Source organism: Stenella coeruleoalba, assembly GCF_951394435.1.
Source record: "Stenella coeruleoalba genome assembly, chromosome: 6".
NCBI lineage: Eukaryota > Metazoa > Chordata > Mammalia > Artiodactyla > Delphinidae > Stenella > Stenella coeruleoalba.
Window position 1 is genome coordinate 53,220,804 of NC_137151.1, and position 24,063 is coordinate 53,244,866.

Genomic DNA, 24,063 nt, shown 5'->3' on the forward strand with positions numbered 1-24,063 from the left:
GGACAGATCATGTCTTGGGTCACAAATCAAGTCTTGGTAAATTAAAGAAAATTTAAATCATATCAAGTATGTTTTCCTACCACAACGCTATGAGATTAGAGGAAAAAAACTGTAAAATATACAAACACATGGAGTTTAAACAATACGTTCCTAAATAACAAAGAGATCACTGAAGAAATCAAAGAGGAAATCAAAAGATACCTAAAAACAAATGACAACAAAAACACGACGACCCAAAACCTATGGGATGCAGCAAAAGCAGTTCTAAGAGGAAAGTTTAAAGCAATACAATACTACCTCAAGACAAGAAACATCTCAAATAAACACCTAACCTTACACCTAAGCAATTAGAGAAAGAAGAACAAAAAATCCCCAAAGATAGCAGCAGGAGAGTAAGCATAAAGATCAGATCAGTAATAAATGAAAATGAAATGAAGGAAACAATAGCAAAGATCAATAAAACTAAAGGCTGGTTCTTTGAGAAGATAAAATTGATAAACCATGAGCCAGAATCATCAAGAAAAAAAGGGAGAAGACTCAAATCAACAGAATTAGAAATGAAAAAGGGGTAGTAACAACTGACACTGCAGAAATACAAAGGATCATGAGAGATTACTACCAGAAACTATATGCCAATAAAATGGACAACCTGGAAGAAATGGACAAATTCTTAGAAGAGCACAACCTTCTGAGATTGAACCAGAAAGAAATAGAAAATATAAACAGACCCATCACAAGCACTGAAATTGAAACTGTGATTAAAAATCTTCCAACAAATAAAACCCCAGGACCAGATGAATTCACAGGCAAATTCTATTATTAGAGAAGAGCTAACACCTATCCTTCTCAAACTTTTCCAAATTATAGCAGAGGGAGGAACGCTCCCAAACTCATTCTATTAGGCCACCATCACCCTGATACCAAAACCAGACAAAGATGTCACAAAGAAAGAAAACTACAGTCCAACATCACTGATGAACATAGATGCAAAAATCCTCAACAAAATACTAGCAAACAGAATCCAACAGCACATTAAAATGATCATACACCATGATCAAGTGTGATTTATCCCAGGAATGCAAGGATTCTTCAATATACATAAATCAGTCAATGTGATAAACCATATTAACAAACCGAAGGATAAAAACCATATGATAATCTCAATAGATGCAGAAAAAGCTTTTCACAAAATTGCACACAAATTTATGATAAAAACTCTCTAGAAAGTAGGCATAGAGCGAACTTACCTCAACATAATAAAGGCCATATATGACAACCCACAGCCAACATCGTGCTCAATGGTGAAAAACTGAAACCATTTCACTAAGATCAAGAACAAGACAAGGTTGGCCACTCTCACCACTATTATTCAACATAGTTTTGGACTTCTTTGCCAAAGCAATCAGAGACAAAAAAGAAAAAAAAGGAATCGAAATCGGAATTGAAGAAGTAAAACTGTCACTGTTTGCAGATGACATGATACTATATATAGAGAAAACTAAAGATGTTACCAGAAAACTACTAGAGCTAATCAGTCAATTTGGTAAAGTAGCAGGGTACAAAATTAATGCACAGAAATCTCTTGCATTCCTATACACTAATGATGATAACTCTGAAAGAGAAATTAAGGAAACATACCCATTTACCATTGCAACAAAAAGAATATAATGCCTGGGAATAAACCTTCCTAAGGAGACAAAAGACCTATATGCAGAAAACTATAAGACGCTGATGAAAGAAATTAAAGATGATAGCAACAGATGGAGAGATATACCATGTTCTTGGATTGGAAGAATCAACATTGTGAAAATGACTATACAACCCAAAGCCATCTACAGATTCAATGCAATCCCTATCAAACTACCAATGGCATTTTTCACAGAACTAGAACAAAAAATTTCACAATTTGTGTGGAAACACAAAAGACCCCGAATAGCCAAAGAAATCTTGAGAAAGGAAAATGGAGCTGGATGAATCAGGCTCCCTGACTTCAGACTATACTACAAAGCTACAGTAATCACGACAGTATGGTACTGGCACAAAAAGAGAAATATAGATCAATGAAAGAGGATAAAGCCCAGAGATAAAATCACTCCCATATGGTCACCTTATCTTTGATAAAGGAGGCAAGAATATACAGTGGCGAAAAGACAGCTTCTTCAATAAGTGGTGCTGGGAAAACTGAACAGCTACACGTAAAAGAATGAAATTAGAACACTCCCTAACACCATACACAAAAATAAACTCAAAATAGCCTAAAGACTTAAATGTAAGGCCAGACACTATAAAATTCTTAGAGGAAAACATAAGCAGAACACTCTATGACATAAATCACAGCAAGATCCTTTTTGACCCACCTCCTAGAGAAATGGAAATGAAAACAAAAATAAACAAATTGGACCTAATGAAACTTAAAAGCTTTTGCACAGCAAAGGAAACCATAAACAAGATGAAAAGACAGCCCTCAGAATGGGAGAAAATATTTGCAAACGAAGCAACTGACAAAGGATTAATCTCCAAAATATATAAATAGCTCATGCAGCTCAGTATCAAAAAAACAAACAACCCAATCCAAAAATGGGCAGAAGACCTAAATAGACGTTTCTGCAAAGAAGACATAAATGTTGCCAACAAACACACGAGAGGATGTTCAACATCACTAACCATTAGAGAAATGCAAATCAAAACTGCAACGAGGGATCACCTCACACTGGTCAAAATGGCCATCATCAAAAAAATCTACAGACAATAAACGCCAGAGAGGGTGTGGAGAAAAGGGAACACTCTTGCACTGTTGGTGGGAATGTAAATTGGTAGAGCCACTATGGAGAACAGTATGGAGGTTCCTTAAAAAAGTAAAAATAGAACTACCATATGATCTAGCAATCCCAGTACTGGGCATATACCCTGAGAAAACCATAATTCAAAAAGTGTCATGTAGCACAATGTTCACTGCAGCACTATTTACAATATAGCCAGGACATGGAAACAACCTAAGTGTCCATCATCGGATGAATGGATAAAGAAGATGTGGTGCATATATACAATGGAATGTTACTCAGCCATAAAAATAAATGATATTGAGTTATTTGTAGTGAGGTGGATGGACCTAGAGTCTGTCATACAGAGTGAAGTAACTCAGAAAGAGAAAAACAAATACCATATGCTAACACATATATATGGACTCTGAAAAGAAAAAAAAAAAGGGTTCTGAAGAACCTAGGGGCAGGACAGGAATAAAGACTCAGTCATAGAGAAAAGACTTGAGGACATGGGGAGGGGGAAGGGTAAGCTGGAACGAAGTGAGGAAGTGGCACTGACATATATACACTACCAAATATAAAATAGATAACTAGTGGGAAGCAGCCACATAGCACAGGGAGATCAGCTTGGTGCTTTTTGACCACCTAGAAGGGTGGGATAGTATTGTGGGAGCAAGACACAAGAGGGAGGGGATATGGGCATATATGTATACATATAGCTCATTCACTTTGTTATACAGCAAAAATTAATACAACAATGTAAAGCAATTAAAGTCCAATAAAGTTGTTAAAAAAAAAAAAAAGGAAAGCACTGTGAACAAGTCCACGAAGATAAATTTGAAAACTTACAAGTAATTGATATTTTTCTAGAAGTATATAAATTGCAAAAAATCGAATTACAAAGAAATAGGAAATATAATTTAAATTATCCTAATAAATTTATTATCCTAATAAAGTTAGTTAGTGATTTAAACTTCCCCACAAAAAGACACTAGGAACTAAGGCTTTTACAGGTAAATTTTATAAGCCTTTTAAAAAAATAAAGAATTCTTAGGTACGAAACATTTGTATAGAAAAAAAAGAAAAAGAAAAAAAATTCCTACTAGAAATATGGGAAAAGAAATGAAACTTCTTAGACTAGTAGCATCTATTTTACAGAAACCTACAGCAAGCATACTAGAGAATGGTGAAACTTGGAAACATTTTAGTTAAAGTCAGACGCCAGATAATGATGCCACATATTACCAGTTAGATTCAGTGTTTTACTGATCCTCCTATTTAGGTAATAAGACAAGAAAAATAAATATAAGATAGATACCTCCTTTCTTTCATTCCTTATTGTCATTGGCAGAATTCAGTTCCTTTATTTTGCAGGATAAAGTCTCCATTTTCTTGCTGGCTGGCAGCCAGGAATAGCTCTCAGATCCAAAAGGTCTCTGCAAGGCCCCCTCTATCTCAGCAACACAGAATCTCCCTTACATCAACACTTTTCAAACTTCCAATCTCTTATTCTCTTCTGCTGACAGCCTCAGAAAACTTTCTGCTTTGAAAGAGCTCATGTGATTCAGTCAGGTCTATGGGGATAATCTCATTAACTTAATGTCAACAGATTAATAACCTCAATTATGTCTGCAAAATCCCTTTTTCTATATAACAGAATAATGACAGTAACACCACCATGGGGTGGAGATCATGAGGGTCATCTTAGAATTCTGCCAACCATACTACTCATACCACTGTCAACCGTGTTAGACTGATATTTAGTGAAAGCAAAATGTTCATTATTGTTTCACTAAAATACTTTAGTTGTAGAAATAATGAATTCATGAATGAGCTGACAACATAGTCACTCACAAAAGCCTTGTAACTTAATTCTGGTTTTGCTTACATATCATCACATCACATGTGATTGGATTTTAGAAGCATTATCAATAATTAACTTTGTTACACTTCCCTAGGTTGTAATTGTTGGTGAAAATGATCTTTTTAACTCAACTTCTAAAAAAAATTATTTCTGTGAAATGAAGCCACTTACCTAAGGATTTGCTTCAATTGCATAAAAGAAGTGTATCTAGGTATAAAATATAATTATCAATGTTTGTTTAATCCTTATCCAATTATCAATGTTCAGAAAGGAAGGATTAAAAGGAGTAAACAACTTACCAGTAGTTTATTACATCCTGAAGTAGAATTGATATGTTGTATAATTGTGTCTTCAGACTGAACAAGGATATCAAATTCTTCTTTAAGATAGATTTCTTTCCATTCTGGGATGATCTGAGAAAATGCATTGGGTATACACCCATAAACTAGACATAAAGTGGTAATATTCTTGATCCTTGTGAGCTCCTTGAAAATAAGAAAGGTTTCTTTGAATTCTTTTTTCCTTCAGCCATCAGTGCCTAGAACACAGTCAACTGATCAGAGTACTCCAATGGTAATTTCACCATTGTCACAAACCATTGGCTCTGGCCCAGTTTATAGACATATTATCTTAGAACCATGCAGTGACTTTTAAATATTAGAATCAGGTGTCAATACTTTTTACATTAGGAGATTTTATATTTTTTAAACAAATATAGATGTTTGACTTATTCTAAAACACAGAACCCACATTCCCATATACAACCTATCCTCTGAAAGTGCTCCAGTTCAGCTGGGGCAAGCACTCTCTAGTTTAGCATGGTGTACAACCAGGTTGGTTTGCTTATTTACATTACCTACCTGGATCCAATGGGATTTTAAGTTTTCTATCATTTCTTCTCTCTAAATGTTGTTTTCATGATGTGTTTCAGATATGCTAGTCTCAATGAATGCTCTGAGGAAGAAAAATAAAGCAATACGCTTAAGGTTATTAAGTAAAGAAACTCGACTAAACACATTTTTGAAACACCATTGGCTGCAGAGCACTTTAATGAATAACTCTTATTAATATATAACAGAGCTCACAATTTATGGTACATATGATATATTTATATTATTCTTTGCTGTTCTTACCCACTGAAAAGAATACCACACCTCTTGTCATAGCCAGGCTCCTCTAGCTTATGGCAAAATTTACATGCTAAAATTTTGGGCAGAGGGAAAGTAGGAGAAAGATTTGCAATTCCAGGGCAACAAGAATAAGGGGAAAAGGAAAGTAAAACAGAGAAAGAGGAAAAACTAATCCAAGGTGGTACTTGAACTAGTAAATCAAAGCTTTACAAGAAAACTTAGGTTAATGCTCAGTAACATGAGATATTACTGCAATGGCCATATGGAATCACCATGCTTCATAACAGCCATTACTTGTTCCTTCCTGTCTCCTGTCTCTCACTGGTCAAAATTCCATTTTTTTTTTTTTTATGTTGGTTACCTATCTCCTCCAAGTAGCCATTAGGAAAGATATATATACCACAGTAGGATGCTTCACCAGAGTCCGACAGCAGTGAGAAGTTCCAGAACCTTCAGGGTCTGGTTGGGTTGGATCTACAAGCCAGAACTGCTGCTGTTTTCTCTATAACAGGCACAATTTAGGTCTTGTTGGAGATCTACACTTACCCAGGGTCAGGCTGATACAGCCAAAAATATTAGGAAATGAGTCACTGGCAATGGCACCCAGGAATCTTCACTAGGCAAATAGCTCAGAAAGCAAACAGAACCAAGCAAATTGGGAGGATAGATACTTCAAGGTTGATATACTTTCTATCAGGTAATCCTTAATTCTGAAAAGCTAACACAGCAGGAAAAAAGCAACAACTTTAGAGGAACTGTGATTCAGTTTTCCCTGTTGCAAAGATCTTCTTCAATTAGGTATTTGAAATCATTTTCCTTTAAGGTTTTTTTCTCTTTTCACAGTTTACTAATTTCCTTTACATATTAGAAATTTCTCTAGTTGTATGTAAAGTGACATGACTTTTCCGGTTTTTATCTTTGTTCCCACTAAGGCTCTGGCATTGCTGCTTTTCAGCTTGGTGCTCTGTGGTGACCTAGATGGGTGGGATGGAGGTAGGGGAGGGAGGTCCAAGAGGGAGGGGATATATGTATACATACAGCTGATTCACTTCGTTGTACAGCAGAAACTAATACCACATTGTAAAGCAACTCTACCCCAACTAAAAAAAAAAAAAAAAAAAAGATTGGCTAGTGTTTATCCTGCTCCACACAAAATGTCTTCTTCAAATTGAAGACTGATATTTTTCTTTGATTCCTGATGTCCAGCTTTATACAAGTTACTCAATTTACTACCACAAATACACCAAACCAGGGCTACTGGATTTTTCTCTCAGTATAGACATTGTGGCCTAGACTTAAAAACATCCAGAAGAAAAACCTCCCAAGAGGTTTCTAACTTTAACATATTCAAATCTCTTCCTTTTAGGCCCCTCTTCTCTTTAGGCATTCTGGAATTTCCTTTTCTGAGATTCAAGATCAGCTAAGTATTTATATTTTCCTACTTGTCTACATACATAGATGGTCAACATATTCTGATCCTTCCTCATCAGTCTGACTAGTCTACTGATTCCAAATTGTATGCTTCCTTTCTTATTTTGTCTCCAAAGGAATTTCAGTTTGGGAATAAAATTTTTGTTGAAATGGAGAGAAACTCTGGAAATTTGTTTCCTTTCTTTACTACATTTTCAGCATGGATGAAGCAGCAAAAAGATGTATATTTATACCATCTCTCCATTCTCCCACACCTACTTTTAATGATAAATCAAATAAATCTACACACCCTCCTGTGAGTCAATCCAGGTGTTATGCTCCATTTATAGTCCCATCTAGTAACATGTCCTCTCCTTTTATACCCCCAAAGCCCTTAATGTTTATGAAATGTCTTTACCACAAAGACTTTTAGTACTCATCATTAGCAATAATAACAATATGTGAGATTAGTAGTACTGGGGGTAGGGGTGGGAAAGAAGCAAATTTATGTTTATTTCTAGGGACATCTGGAAGGTTGGTAAGGACTCTTAGTCAAAAAGTAAGACTGAGATAACACTAGTTAGTGATTTATAGTATTCTTTTTAAAGCTTGAAACTCCATGGGAGGCACCAGCTTCTCTCCATTCTTTCAGGATGTATAAATGGATGTTTTGTACTTGGTGTAAATGGTTACCAAGCATGGTTTTAGCTGTATGATCAGTGGGCAAAAAGCCCTCTCTGGAATTGGGTGCTTGGGTTCCCTTGAAACTGAGCCACCTCACACAAATCTGGGTGTTTCATAATCTGAACCTGAAGCATGTCCTTTGAGGCTGAAAAGGATCCCAGAGGGCTGTACCTGGAAGTTTTTGGACCTTTCTGTGATTGCGTGTTCTTTCATTCTCCTGTTGTGCTGTATACTTCACTTTTCTTACAGGCTTACATGAGTTCACTCTGTGGAGTCTTTTGAGTCCTTTCAATTAACCAACCAGTGTAAATTGATGGAAGTCTCAATAATACATGTAAAACATCACTCTATTCAGTGTAGGTATTTTTGTTTGTTTGTTTTGTTTTTTTGTTTTCTTTTTTTTCTGCGGTACGTGGGCCTCTCACTGCCGTGGCCTCTCCCGCCCCGCCGTGGAGCACAGGCTCTGGATGCGCAGGCCCAGCGGCCATGGCCCATGGGCCCAGCCGCTCTGCGGCATGCGAGATCCTCCCAGACCAGGACACAAGCCCGCGTCCCCTGCATCAGCAGGCGGACTCTCAACCACTGCGCCACCAGGGAAGCCCCAATGTAGGTATTTTAAAAGGGGTGTAACTCTACCTCATTTCACAGATAGAGAAATGAAACCAGAGAAGTCATATGGTATGTTCAGTATACCACAACAAATTTCAAACTATCATATTAGTTTAAAAAAAAATGTATAAGAGAATGCTCACTGAGTTAAGAATAATAAGAATTAGGGTTTTACTTCAGCTCTGCTATCAGCAAGTTATGCCACCAGAAAAAAACTGCTTAATCATCATAGTCCTCATATGGTAAACTGAAGTAATAACACAGCCTGTATCTGTCTCATTGTGACTGAGCAAAAATAGAAGCATTTTTACAATAGATGGGCAACCATCTCTCTTTCAAGATGACAGATGGTAAAAGCTGTTCAGAATCCGATGATGATAACTGATCAAGATGTTACAGAATAAAGTACATAACTCCTAATGAGAAGCAAGGATGGGGGGATATTTTGATGCAGAATTTTTGAGTATTAAAGAGAAGATGAGAAAATTTTATGAGAAAAAAATGAGTTTTTCAACACAAAATCAAGATAATATTTATTGATACTTTCAATTATTTAAAAAAAAGGAGTGAAAGGAAGTGGTAGGCTAAGGAATTAGAATATACAAATTAAGAAGACAAAATTGAGAAGCTACAAATAAACTGAAGAGTTTTATTTTTGAGAAATTGAAATTTTAAAAAAATTTAACTAAAAGAGTGAGGAAGATTGTGTCAGAATAAGAAATCTAATCTGCGGAGGAAAAAAAGATTCAGAAGCTATCACAGAAATGAATATGATTAAGCTGTTTGAAAATAATTTACTGGGACTTCCCTGGTGGCGCAGTGGTTGAGAGTCCGCCTGCCGATGCAGGGGACACGGGTTCGTGCCCCGGTCCGGGAAGATCCCACATGCCGTGGAGCTGCTGGGCCCGTGAGCCATGGCCCCTGAGCCTGCGCGTCCAGAGCCTGTGCTCCGCAACGTGAGAGACCTGCGTATCGCAAAAAAATAAAAATAAAAATAATTTACTGATTTAGTGATTTTGAATGAATTGATACTGTTTTCAATACATTAAAGATAGAGGTGAATTGAATAACATAAATGAAAAACAGAAATGGACAACACAAATGACATTTTAAATAAACATATGTATGCGTATACACACACACACACACACACACACACACACACACATATATATAGAGAGAGAAGACAGAAGACAATGAAGGCCATTCTCATGAATGAATCCCAAAGAAAATATATTTCTTTTGAAGATTTCTTACTATAAACATCAATCTGTAAGAAAAGGAGCACTGTGCTGATAATTAGTGAAAAAAGTCAACTGTTTGCTACAAATAGAAACTTGAGAAGGAAATTTTCTAAGTGTAAATCATAAAAAACTTTTTGATAAAAGCAACCATGATTTTTCTTTTAAAATTATTTAAATAGCACCTACTATTAAGTAAGAACGAAGAGCTGATACTAATTTTATTACTATATTTGTAGCAAAACAGTAGCAGGAGGTTACTAAGTGTCAAAATTGGATACAATGTCACAACTAAAAAATTAGCAAAGACCTAGAACTGGAATCACCACTGTACTATCATTAATTGCCTACTATTTGGGGGAGCAAATAAATATGTGTACAGAATTATTTTATATGTATTAAATTAAATTAACTACAAGCGTGGTTTACAGATTAGTGAAAAAGGTGCACTGTCATATATTTATGATTTTGTTATTGTTAAATTTATTGTTGCAAAGAACATTTGTAAAATTACATTTACCCACTCTATTTCCTTAGGTTGAAATACAAGTATAAATTACTTCATTAAAGATATAGGAACTTTTTTTTTTTTTGGTACACGGGCCTCTCACTGTTGTGGCCTCCCCCGTTGCGGAGCACAGGCTCCGGAGGCGCAGGCTCAGCGGCCATGGCTCAGCGGCCATGGCTCACGGGCCTAGCCGCTCCGCGGCACGTGGGATCTTCCCAGACCGGGGTACGAACCTGTGTCCCCTGCATCGGCAGGTGGACTCTCAACCACTGTGCCACCAGGGAAGCCCTATAGGAACATTTTTAATGTTTTAATATAAACTGGCATACACATTGACCATAAACAGTTTAATACATGGTTTTTCCTTGCTCAATATAGAAGCATGATTTAGAAATCTAAATTGAACACCCCTTTATATTTCTTTCAGCAACGGATTAAGTTCATCTAACAGGTTGTCAACAGGTCCTAAGGTACTCAGGTTTTTTAGTTTGCCCTGCTTTTATGTGGGAAGTCCAAATTTGAAAATTTCCACTAGATTTTACAACATCCCTTTACATCTTTGTAATTTAGTCATTTTGCCTTACAATGCCATACAATGGGCTATTACATTCCTTGGTGAAATGTAAAATTTAAAGAGATATTAAACCCGAATAACTTCACTGCCTATAAGAGAAATGACAGGGAAATGCTGTCATAGATCATGTTGTTTTATGGCACTTGTGATTAAGCTCATATATATGTTGGATGCTAAAGATCTGGTAATGTGTACATATTCTCAAATTCTTAGAGAGAAAGTAAATAAATTGTATGGTAAAAATAAAGTTGTAGGTGGTATCAACTCTTAAACTTAGATGTGCTTCAAATGTTGATAAGAGAACTCTTTGAACTTTAGAATGTATTTTATGTAGATAATTTTATAATTGTAGTTAAGACCAGGATGTCCTGAAGTAAATTATTTCAACCAAAATTGGACTAGTTTATAAATCCTGTAGTACTGGTTTGAAATCTGGACATTACATACAGGAAAGGGTAAGAGGGGAATAAAAGGATGCCTAGATACCATTCTAAGAAAGAAATTAAAATGTGTAAAATATTTTTGGTACATATATACCTATTCTGCACCACTTTTCACTTCAAAGTATCATTTTCTTTATGTTCTCAAGTACCTAATAGGCTCATGTTGCAATTTCTCAGTTCTATCACATGTGACCTAAAATTACCTACCTCACCTTTCCTTCATATTTGGAAACAACTTTTCCCAGAGCAGCTAGTCTCAATTATCTATTAGATGTAAGTTGATCTTATTAAACTAATTTAATGTTTTTCAAATTTGACAGATGATAAAAATTATCTGGGTTGTATATTCAATATTAGAAATTCTCAGGTCCCATCCCAGACCATCTGATTGATCTGTTTGAATTAACCCATGCCAGTATTTTGTTGTTTTATTTTTGTTTTTTGTTTGTTTTAGAGGCATTTTATTTCGTCAACCGCAAACACTTAGACGTTCAATAGCAGTGGACAATGAAACAGAAATCAAATCAATTACTTTAATATGTATTCCTTCTTCTTTACAACAAAAGAAAAAAAAAAGTCTTTCTGCTTTAAGGGAAAAATCAGAAAAATAGGCCAATATATTTTTGTTATGCATAGTAACATAAACAGCTACAAGAAATCTGATTGTAATAATAAGAGAACTTGGATGTTGGCTTGCACATTTATTCATTAAAAGGAAGATGGGCCATCATTCTACAAGAGCATGCCTCCACCTGCCTTCATCTGATACTCTTAAAGATCTCACATACAAGTAATACCAAGTTAGTTTCAACACTAAAGCTAATTCATATTCCTCATTATTTACTGCTCATGTTTGCCTTAACCAGACAGTAACTCTGGAAGGTTGATGCTTTTCTCTGCTTGTTTTAGTCCACAATTTGTACACTATCTGTGGCAGATACCTTATGCTCAGGCCTTAACTTCAGAAGTTGAACTGTAGATGAAATCTGAAATCTCTGAAGCAACTTCTTCTAGCTTCTCTGGTATAGCATTTAGAGACAGTCCCCACATTACGATGGTGTGAAAGTAATACATGTTCAGTAGAAACCATACTTTGAATTATGAATTTTGATCTTTTCCTGGACTAGTGATACTCAGGATGATACTATCTCATGATGCTTGGTAGATCCACACGATCATCAGGATAAACAACCCGCACACTTACAACCATTCTGTACCCATACAAACATTCTGTTTTTTACTTTCAGTATAGTATCCAATAAAGTACATGAAATAATCAACACTTTATTATAAAACTGGCTTTTTGTTACATGGTTCTGACCAACTGTAGCCTAATGTACATGTTCTGAGCATGTTTAAGGTAGGCTGGACTCAGCTATGTTATTCGGTAAGTTAGGTGTATTAAATGCATTCTTGATTTACTATATTTTCAAGTAACAATAGGTATATTGGGATGTAACCCTATAGTAAGTTGAGGAAGATATATATATATATACACATATATATATATATATATACCATGTTACAAATATTGCTAATATGCATTTATTTAGCCCACACTGATATATCATTATAAATAAGTGTATATAACATAATATATATTATAATACTATATAATGTGAATATGGCAAAGTGTAAAACGCACCTACTAATTAAGGAAAGGACATTTAGATTACTTCATATTTTTAAAATGTATTATAAAAAACACTATGATGAACATCTTTATAGATAATTATCTCTTTGCATTTGTGACTTTTGCTTTTGCATAGTTTTCTATGTAGAAGCAATAAGAAAAATATGCTATTAAATGTTTTACAAAAGACCTGATACTGAATCTGCTTTTTATATTTAGAAAGGTGTATAACTTATATCAAATAACTTGGCTCTTTATCAGAGAAGATTCCCTGGAAGATCGTATATGGATAAAAGGCGGCAGTCTTGAAGGAGAAGGCAGGAAAGAAAGGAGGGTTGAAACATTCTGCATTAAAAAATTAGAGGAATTCAAAATTTGTTCAAAATTTGTACCCAATAGTTTGAAAGAGAGAGACAGAGAAAGGAAGGGAGGAGGGAAGGAAGGAAGGAAGGAAGGAAAGAACAGAGATGCTGAGAAAGTAAGGGAATGAATAAAGAAAAAATGGGAAGGGGAATTTCATCTTGGAAGAGAAGAAGAAAAGGAGGGAAAGAGTTGAACAACATAGTAAGGAAAAGAGGATCAGGTAGAATCTCTTATAGTGGGAATGGAAAAGGGACTTTTCTGTGCAGGAGACTGTTTATGTATACAATACATGCATATCATCTTCCTGATTCTTATTGACTGTCAGATAAATTCTATGAGGTTTTTTGATAAAAATAGTTTGTTTCCCAAGGTTTTAAAGCTTCTTATAATTTAATAATTCTATAGTTGCATAGTAACCCTTTGTAGACTTTCCACAGTGTATTTAACTAATATGGCATTGTTTAACCATAGTAATATAATTTTAGCTATTATAAATTATGTTTTGCTGAGCATATCTATAAATGGATGTTGTCACATATCTTGATCATTCCTAAAATTGGAGATACTGTAACATATGTCACAATATTTTTCCTTAATTGAAATTGGTCAGTGAAATAGGGATATTTTAAAGACTCTACACTTCCAAATTTTCCACTGGCCTAGTAATGCTGCATTATTTTACACTCCATCTGGGGTGTGTGAGTTTGCTTTCTAACTTACTCAAAGTTCACTAGGTACAAGAAACTTTTCTTTTTTTTCTTAAACTTAATTTGGGGTGATAAAACATATTTCATTCTAAAATTGGGATACTTTGAATTGGGATACTTTAAAAAGTATATTTTGAATACATTTTGTGTATTTATACACCATCTGTATCTCTGTATTCCTTTTTTTATGAATTACTGGCACACGTAAAACATTTTTTGTGGGTGATGTAAAAGCGTTTTAAATGTTAAAATCGTTAAATAATTTTGTGTAACACACACTTATATTCTTGTACATACTATGAATTAAAATACTAATAGGTATTTTAGTATTCAGCATCCTTATATTACTAAGTGTAGTTGGACTAATATTTTCTTTGTGTGCTATGTTACGTTTTGGCATATTTATGTTACGTTCTTGTGTCTTTATTTTATATATTCTGGTCTAAATTTGTAAAACAAAACTGATGTTAGTTTTCTATTGCTGCCATAACAAATTACAACAAACTTGCTGGCTCAAACGACAAAAATTATTATCTTACAGTTTTGTAATATAGAATTCCAACATGGGTTGCACTAAAATCAAAGTTCAGCATGGCTGCCTTCCTTTCTGCAGGCTCAATGGGAGTATCAGTTTCCTTCACTTTTCCAGCTTCCAGAGACCATTCCCATTCCCTGGCACGTGGCCCCCTTCCTTCACCTTCAAAGAACTTCTGTCATCACATCTTTTTCTCTGACTACAGCTGAGAATGATTCTCCATTTTAAGGACTCATTTGATTAGATTGGGTCCAGCTGGATAATCCAGGGTAACCTCCCTATATCAAGGTTTATAAACTTAAACACATCTTCAAAATCTCCTTTGCCATGTAAGGTAACAGATTCTTGAGATTAGGATGAGGACATCTTTTTAATTGCTTATTGGCTTTTAAGTCTCCCCTTATCTAACAGGCTTGATTCTACACTTACAATATCATTATACCTTGAAATCCATTACTAATGCTTAGCTGATTCTCTCATTCACACTCTCTGAAATCATTTCAAGATTTTGAAATTTTGGAGTGAATCTTTTGATTATTTCCTAGATGCAGATATTAAACAGGAAGAATCATTTTGGTGTGTTTTCCCTCTCCTTTGCACTGAAATTATTTTATTTGGAAATCATAGTCCTTCACTCAATAACAGCTAAAATACCTCCCTCTTTCCTCTTTATACTAGTCTGCTTGAGCTGCCATAACAAAATATCACCGGCTGGGTGGCTTAAACAATGGAAATGTATTTCTCACTGTTCTTGAGGCTGGGAAATCTAACATCAATGTGCTGACAAGATGCCATGACCTCTTCTCTTGGCTTGTAGGCAGCTGACATCTTGCTGTGTGCACATATGACCACTTCTTTGTACACAAGTGGAGAAAGAAAGAAATCTCTGGTGTCTATTCCTCTTCGTATAAAGAAATCATCTCTATCAGATTAGGGCCCTGCCCTTGTAACCTCATTTAACCTTAATTACCCCTTTAAAGAGTATCTTTAAATACAGCCACATTGGGGGGTTAGGACTTCAACATACGAATTGGGGGGTGGACACAATTCAGTCTATAATACTCTCCCATCTTCGAAAGCAATCTAGAGACATTAAGTTCTCATAATATGCAGCTTAGACAGTGTTGAGGCCATTCCCATACAATCATCTTAACATTCTGTAATAAATTAGCATTTATTTAAAAAATTCAAAACTGCATTTATGCAATTCTCTGAAAAAAGCAAATATTCTAAAAAAATATATATCCTAACTTACACCTAACTTAAACAAGTGGGTTGGGAATATGAAATATAAATTACTATTCAGAAAAATCAAGCCAATAAATTAACCTTAAAATATTGTATCAAGACTGAAATGTCTCTACAATTTGAGAGAAATTGTCCAACAATTGAGACAGTGTCAGTTATCCTGGAACATGAAGTGAGATGAAAAGGCAGAGATAATGTTTAAGATGACATACAATTAATTTTTAAAATTACTATTCAAAATATAGAAAATAGAAATGTGTGACATTAATGAGTCAACATATACAAAAAGAAACAGACTTATATCACCACTACCCCTACTTGCAGAGAACATAATAACAATAGGTCATGGAAATAAAAATAAATTTTACACTAAAATGATAGTTCCATAAGGACAGAACTCTCTTTAGCTCACTCCTGTATCCCTAAAATCTGCATAGATCATGCAACTAATAAAGTTTTTTTTTAAATGATTAAAGAAATAAAAAATATATATAATGCACATGGAAATAAGAACACACACTTAAAATAAAAACACAGAGCCCTTTTGTGAGGAACCAAATAGAATTTTTAAATACAAAAGTATGGGAATAGAAATTTAAAAATTATTGCAATAATTGGACACAGATGAAGAGAGAATTCATTAACTGGAAGATATATCTGAAGAAATTACTCAGCATAATGAAAAAAAAAAAGAATATGCCAAAGACCAGACAGTTTCACAAGTTAATTCTTCTAAACATTTTTATAAGAATTAACACCTATCCTTCTCAAACTATTCCAAAAAATTGCAGAGGAGGGAATACTTCTGAACTCACTCTAGTAGATCAGTATCAACCTGGTACCAAAACTAGTCAAAGACACCACAAAAAAAGAAAATTACAGGCCAATATCACTGATGAAATTTGATGCAGAAATCCACAACAAAATTTTAGCTAACTCAATTCAACAATACACTAAAAGGACCGAACACCATAATCAAGTGGGATTTATTCTCAGGGTGCAAGGATGGTTCAATATCCAGAAATCAATGTGATACACTACATTAACAAACTGAAGAATAAAAATCATACGATTATCTCAATTAACGCAAAAAACAACATCTTGACAAAATTCTACATTTATTCATGACAAAATTCTCAACAAAGTGGGTATAGAAGAAACATACCTCTACATAATAAAGGCCATTTATGACCAACCTACAATAACATCAAACCAACATTTCATCATCAATGCTGAAAAGTTAAAAGCATTTTCTCCAATATCAGGAAAAGTCAAGAATGCCCATTCTCACCACTTTTATTCAACATAGTATTGGAAGTCCTAGCCACAGCAATCAGACAAAAAAAAAAAAAAAAAAAAAAAAAAAAAAAAGAAGGAAATTAAAGGACTCCAAACTGGAAAGAAAAGTAGGACAGCTACATGCAAATGAATCAAACTAGACTACTTTCTCATATCATACACAAAATAAACAAAATTATTTAAAGACTTAAATGTAAAACCTGAAATGATAAAACTCCTAGAAGAAAACATAGGCAGTATGTTCTTTGACATCGGTCTTAGCAACTGTCCCCTCAGACAGGGGAAACAAAAGCAAAAATAAACAAAATGGGACTACTCCAAACTAAAAACTTTTGCACAGTGAAGAAAACTTTCAACTAATCAGAAAAACTGCCTACTGAATGGGTGAAGATATTTGCAAATGATATATCTGATAAGGGTTTAATATACAAAATATACAAAGAACTCATACAACTCAACATCAAAAAAACAAACAACCCAACTTAAAAAGTGCAGAGGACTTAAAGAGACATTTTTTCCAAGAAGATATACAGATGGCCGTCAGACATGTGAAAAGATGCTCAGCATTATTAATTATCAGGGAAATGCAAATCAAAACCAAAATGAGATACCACTTCACACCTGTCAGAATGGTTATCATCAAAAAGAAAGCGCACACGTATGGGTGAGTATGTGGAGAAAAGGAACCCTCTTGCACTATTGGTGGGAATGTGAATTGGGACACCCACTATGAAAAATAGTATGGAGTTTCCTCAAAAAATTAAAAACAGAACTGCCATATGATAATTCAGCAATTTCACTTCTGGCTATTTATCCAAGGAAAACAAAAACATTAACCTGCAAATTCATGTGCAACCCAATGTTTGTGCAGTATTATTTACAACAGCCAAGATATGGAAGCAACCTCAGTGTCCACAGATATATGAATGGATAAAGAAGGTGTGAAATATATATACACATACACACAATGGGATGTTACTAAGCCATTAAAATAATGAAATCTTGCATTTTGTGACAACATGGATGGATGTATTGTGCTAAGTGAATTAAGTCAGGCAGAGAAAAAGAAATATCACATGATCTCACTTATATCTGAAGTCTAAAAAATGAAACAAATAAGTAAACAAACAAAACAAAAGGAAAACTGATTCATAGGTATGGAAAACAAACATGTGGTTGCCAGAAGGGTGAGGGGTGATGGGTAAAGGGGATTAAGAGGTACAAACTAATGGTTATATAATAAACAAATCATAGGGATGTAATATACAGCATACAGAATATGGTCAATAGTATTGTAATAATTTTATATGGGACAAATTACTACTAGACTTGTGATCATTTCATGATATATGTAAATATCAAGTCATTTTGTAGTACACCTGAAACTAACAATATTGTATATCAATTATATTTCAATAAAAATATTTAACTCCTAGAGTCATTCAGACTGGAAAGTGTACTATTCTCATGGCAAATTAATTTCTAAACCCAGTACATACCAAGAATTTATTATACTTAGAGAATATTGTGACCTTTATTGTAATATCATTTAATTTCCTTCCATACTTGCCCTAGGTAAAGCTATGTTTTCCTTTCTCATGTGGTGGCCATAACTTCTTATTGGCTGGTTGATAAAGCCTTATCACCACAAATTTGCTTTCCAAATCAGAAACCACACTTAATTTATTTTTAATAATCAAACCAGAGTGAATTTGAAAGCACAGAATATGGTCTGAGAGAGACTGAAGATTAACCAGAGAGAATTCCTTAAAGAAATCTTCCAAACTAGGTGGAGTCCCAAACAAGATAAAGTGAAATAAAAGTTTAGGCTGCCAATCCAGCACCAACTATCAGAGCCTGATTCTAGCAATCGTCAGGCCAAGACTGCAAACTTCAACTGGTAATTTCATTATAGTAATTTAAGATGTGCCCCACCCACCCCCAAAAGAGTCAAGACTATATTTTTAAGACTTTACCTAGTTTATAATCTTCTCACAGTTTTTACATATAATTATAACATAATTAGATATAGAAATCCTATATTGTCTAAATAAATTTAGGTGCACAGGAGAAGTTTCACGGCATCATGATTTCGGGGTTTTTTGTTACTTTTGCTTTTATTTTCATTAAGTTTGTATAATTTTCTGTCTTTAATAGGAGTTAAAGGAATATATCTAGTTAGAATATGTTTGCATTCATTTTTACATAGAATAATATCAGATTTTTTCTATCTTCAGACTAAATACATCCAAAGTGTTTTTATTTTTGTTTTCAAAAATAATTTTATTATGCATAATTCATGCATATCAAAGTATATAATGTTCATATAAATATAAAGAATAATATTGAACTGAATATTCATGTAATAAAACACCTGTGTGTGAATTACAACATTAAGAGTACATTGAAAGCACATTGTTTAAAATAAAATTGCATTTTCCTCCTACATCTCCCTGATATAATCACTATTCTGAATTTAGTGTTTACCATTCACTTTAATAAATATATATTTTAGCCTCCTATGCATGCATCCATAAATAGATATGGTTTACTTTTACAGAGTGTTAAACTTTATAAATGGAGTAATTATGAATGAAGTATCCTGATTTACTAAATCTTATCTTTGTAGGAGTCTTCATGGAGAGGCATATTGTTCTACCAGCATGCTATCCTTTTATCATATGCATATATTTCAATTTACTTTTGCATTCAAACGTGTCATTGTGACTTTTGTGACAAAAAAATGACCTTCTGTTTTTCTGTTATAAGCAGTACTGTTATGAACATTTTCTATATATCTCCCAGTGTCATATGCAAGGATTCACTAGGATATTTTTCTAGAATGTTGAACATCTTTTCATGTTTATTAACTATTCATATTTTCTCTTGTATGACATGCCTATTCATGACTTTCCTCTCTTTTGATTGTTGCTTTCTTTTTATAATTGATTCTTAAGTATTGCATAATGCTTTTTTGCCAGTCTATTCTGACTGATATAGCTATATCAGCTTTCTTTCTTGTATTGATGCGATATATATATAAAATTTATGTATGCTATACGTATAAATATATATTTACAAAGCTGTCATTTTAATAGTTTGCATTGTTTTCAGTAGTCTATAATAGACAATCATGTCTACAAATAATGATATGATATTTGTACTTTTTGGTCTTATTGTGCTGATTTCAAATGAAACAAAATTTACAATAGAAATAGATGAAGACAAGCATTCTTATTTTTTCCCAATTTTAATGGAAATGAGTTTAACATTTCAATATTAGGATGCCATTTGATAAAGGATTTTGATAGATACACTTTTGAGATTAAAGAATTTCCATTCTATCCCTTGTTATCTAATATTTTATTTGTTTTGTTTATGATAAATTGATATTTACTTTGACCACATGTTTTTCCCTGCATGTTTTGTAATTGTAGGTCCTTTTTTTTTCTTTTAAGTGGTTAAAATGGAGAATTAAATTGATAACTATTCTAACATTAAATCCAACTTGAATTCCTGGAATAAATCCTACATGGTTCATATACTTTATATATTGACAGATTTCATCTGTAATAGTTTGTTTATAATTTTTGCATCTATTGTTATGATTGATACTGGCCTATAATTTTTCTTTCTTATATGTTTTTTGTTTGATTTTTTTTCAATGCTATTCAAGCCACACACATTTTTATGTTATGTTTTATTTATTTTTTTTGCAAAATACTCTCTGTTTTATTGTCTTTGGAATAGTTTGTTTATGCTTGGTATTAACTATGTTTGGCATTGCTTAATATTTGTTTGATCACCCTTAAAGTTGCCTGGATTTGGTAACTTTTTATGTGATCATCTTAATTACTGTTTCAACACCTTTAATAGTTATAGAATCACTAACATTTTCCATTTCTTCTTGTTTTAGTAGGCTGAATTTTGCTGGAAATATGACAAGTTAGCTACACTTTCACATTTTTAATTTACTGGTATCAATGTTATTATTTTTTCTTATTATTATCTTAATGTCTATTGTATTTATGCCTGCTTTCTTAGAGTTCTTGTTTGAAATTTTGTTTATTTGGACATTCTATTTTTATTTCAATGAGGCTTGCTAGAGATCTGACAATTTTATTAGTCTATTCAAATATTACATTTTTTGACATTTTTGATCATGCTACTTGTTTTATTTCTTATGTTGATTCTATTTTATTCTTTTCTGATCCATATTTTTTCCATCCTTCATTTATCTGTGATTTTTCTTTTGCTCCTTTCCTATTGTCTGAATTTAATTGTTTAACTCATTCATGTTTATCTTTCTTCTTTTTTGATATAAGCATCTTAAGGCTGAACATTTTCCACTACATGACTACACCACTTCAGTGGATGTATTTAGCTACATCCACTAGGTACTAATACATGGATTTTTAATTCATTCTATGTATTGTCTAATTTCTTTTTAGACATTAGGCATTTTAGGTGTTCCTTTTAGATTATTTTTATTATTCCTGAAATATAGCTTTTACATTGTTTAACTGGGTTTGAAAATTAATAGATTTTTTTTTCTCAGACAGGAAGAAAAAGGAATGCACAATCCTAGCAGAGATTGGAGGAACAGCATAAGTTCAAAATCAGATACAATGACTTGGAGATATCAGAATCTTAGATATGCAGAAATGTAAAGCAGGCAGATGAAACTCAGGGAAGTCCAGGCCAGAGATACAAATTTGAGAATTGCTTGCATATAGGTCGACTTGAAATGCATGAGAATCAACATGATTCTCCTGGGAGAAGGTGCATAGTTAGAACTAAGAGGACTCAGCACTAAGGGTTAAGGAACCCCAGCATCTGAAAGTCAGGAATTTTCAAGTGATAAAGTAAAGGTAGTTTCATTGATAAAATGAAGCAGCTTAGTTGTTAAATAGAGTAGAGAAATAATTTGGCAGCTAGAGGAGACATTTGGTCAAAAGGTCGATTAAAAAAAAAAATCCTGGAGAGAGTGATTGAAGACATAGAAGAGAGGAGGGGAAAACTAGAAAAGTAAAAACGCAAAGCAGCCTAAAATAAAAAGACTGACAACATCAGATGTTGTCAAGAAAGTGAAACAACTAGAATTTTATATTTATTGTTGGTGGGAATATAAAACACAATAATTTTGTAGAAATGAACTCTGTCAGTTTCTTATAATAACCATATATTTTGTGAGCCAGCAATTCCACCCATAGATACTGATCCAAAAGAAATAAAAATGTATATTCATAAAAGTATGTCCATAGCTACTATATTCCTAATAGCCCCAAATCAGAAATAACCCAACTGTTCATTAATAGCAGAAGAGATGAGTACACTGGAGTACATTCAGAAAATATAATATTACTCATCCATGAAAATAAACTACTGATACATGTAACAACATGGACGAATCTAAAAAAATGTGCAGAGTTAAAGAAGCCAGACACAAAGTAGTATATCCTATATGATTCCATTTTATATGAAGTTCTAAAACAGGCAAAACTAATTTTTGTTGGAAAAAAAAAGAACAGCAGTTTCCTCTTTTGTGGGTGGAGGTAAGGTATTGATTGGGAGGGAGATGTGGGAATTTTCTGGGGTGAGAATAATGTCCTATATCTTGATAAGGGGTTGGGTTATACAAATGCATGTGTTTATCGAAACTCAACAAGTATATATTCCATTGGATGTAAAATTTACTTCAAGGGAAAAAATCCAAAAATAAATATTAAAGTCTAGGCATGATAGTCATGTTGAATTATTTAGGGGAAATGTAATGTCTGAAATTTACTTGGAAATACATTTAAAAATTACAAATTTACAAGTTGGTTGGATGGTAGATGGTTAGCTATGTGATAAAATGAATATAGAGAAATACCAAGTATCTACTGAATCTAGGTAGTGAATACATGGATGTTTACTTTCTACGTGTTTGAAAATTTTTATAACAGAATGTTGGGGAAATAGGCAGTAGGGAGAAGGTTTCTGGAACTTATGTGGCTGGATTTCCTTTTGATATGAGGAATGTCATATCAATGCAAGGATTTGTAGGGAAAAAGCAGAAGAGGCGCTGGTCCTGGAATAAACCAACTCCAACAGAAAAAGAAGAAATGAGCATAATTAAGTCATTCTGGTATGATAAAATTCCTCACAAATCTCAATTTGTAGAATCGGGAAAAATGTCTGGATGTTTTTTTGTGGCCCAAAACTGCTCACCAGTTTTTGAGACTATTAAGGGCATAGCCAACACGTGGCACAGTGACCACTCATTGCCATTTCCGTTAATCAAGTGTTCCTTTTCTTCCTGTAGCATACTCTTGAATCATGCTAAGAGCCAAAAATCATAGTCTTTTTAACTGCATAAGGCATCTCCTTTTCCATGTCTGTATGTTCATTTAAAATCTATTCTTCACTATTCTACTTAGGAATCCTTTCTTTTGCTCTCTCAATGCTTTAGAGTTCAAGGCATCTTCATTTCCTTTTTGTGACTCCCTCTGACAGCTGATGCAAGCTGGCAGAAGACGAAAGGTATTTAAAGTGTGGCAGAAGCGCTCAGTTCACATAAAGCAGTGATTCTCTCCTCTGATACATTCTTGATTGCTCTGAACTGTGCTGGCTTAAACAAGTCCAATCTCTATATTATTTCATACAGTATTTGAATTTTCCTCTGAGGAGCATGCCCTCACTCATTTGTTTGCATGTTTATATTTTCTGTGGCAAGCAAGAATAAAGGAAAAGGGAAAGGTGAGGGTTGTCTCTAAAGGAGAAATGCAGGAGTGGACTGACCTGAAAGGTGCCATCACATATAGCAGGGGAGACAGGAGCATGCTTTGTGGAAAAGGAATGCACCACGCAGAAGCAGCACTGCCAAGATGGTCCTTAAAATCAGCTCCATGTAGAGACTGGACCCTGAAATTAACAGCAAACATTCTTTTTGGATTCTTTTTTTAATGACAAAGTTTCAGTAAAATTTTACCAAGGTTGAGGGGAAAAGTAAAAACAAAATTTGTTAAAAAGTAGCATGTATATTCAAAATTTAAATTTCTTGCCAGTTCA

At 33.8% G+C, this 24,063-nt stretch overlaps 1 long non-coding RNA gene across 3 annotated transcripts in view; it reads right to left on the reverse strand.

Moving 5' to 3' along the window:
- Positions 1-4,462: 4,462 nt before the first annotated feature.
- The window catches only part of LOC307187986, a 325,306-nt gene continuing 305,705 nt past the window's right edge, over positions 4,463-24,063 (reverse strand). For 2 of the 3 annotated variants that reach the window (XR_013828776.1, XR_013828778.1), the window contains 4 exons: positions 23,794-23,916; positions 5,487-5,580; positions 4,926-5,111; positions 4,463-4,833 (listed from right to left, as the gene is read on the reverse strand). This is a non-coding gene — a long non-coding RNA (uncharacterized lncRNA). The remainder of the gene's footprint in view (positions 4,834-4,925; positions 5,112-5,486; positions 5,581-23,793; positions 23,917-24,063) is intronic. The other variant, XR_013828777.1, reaches the window with a different exon arrangement.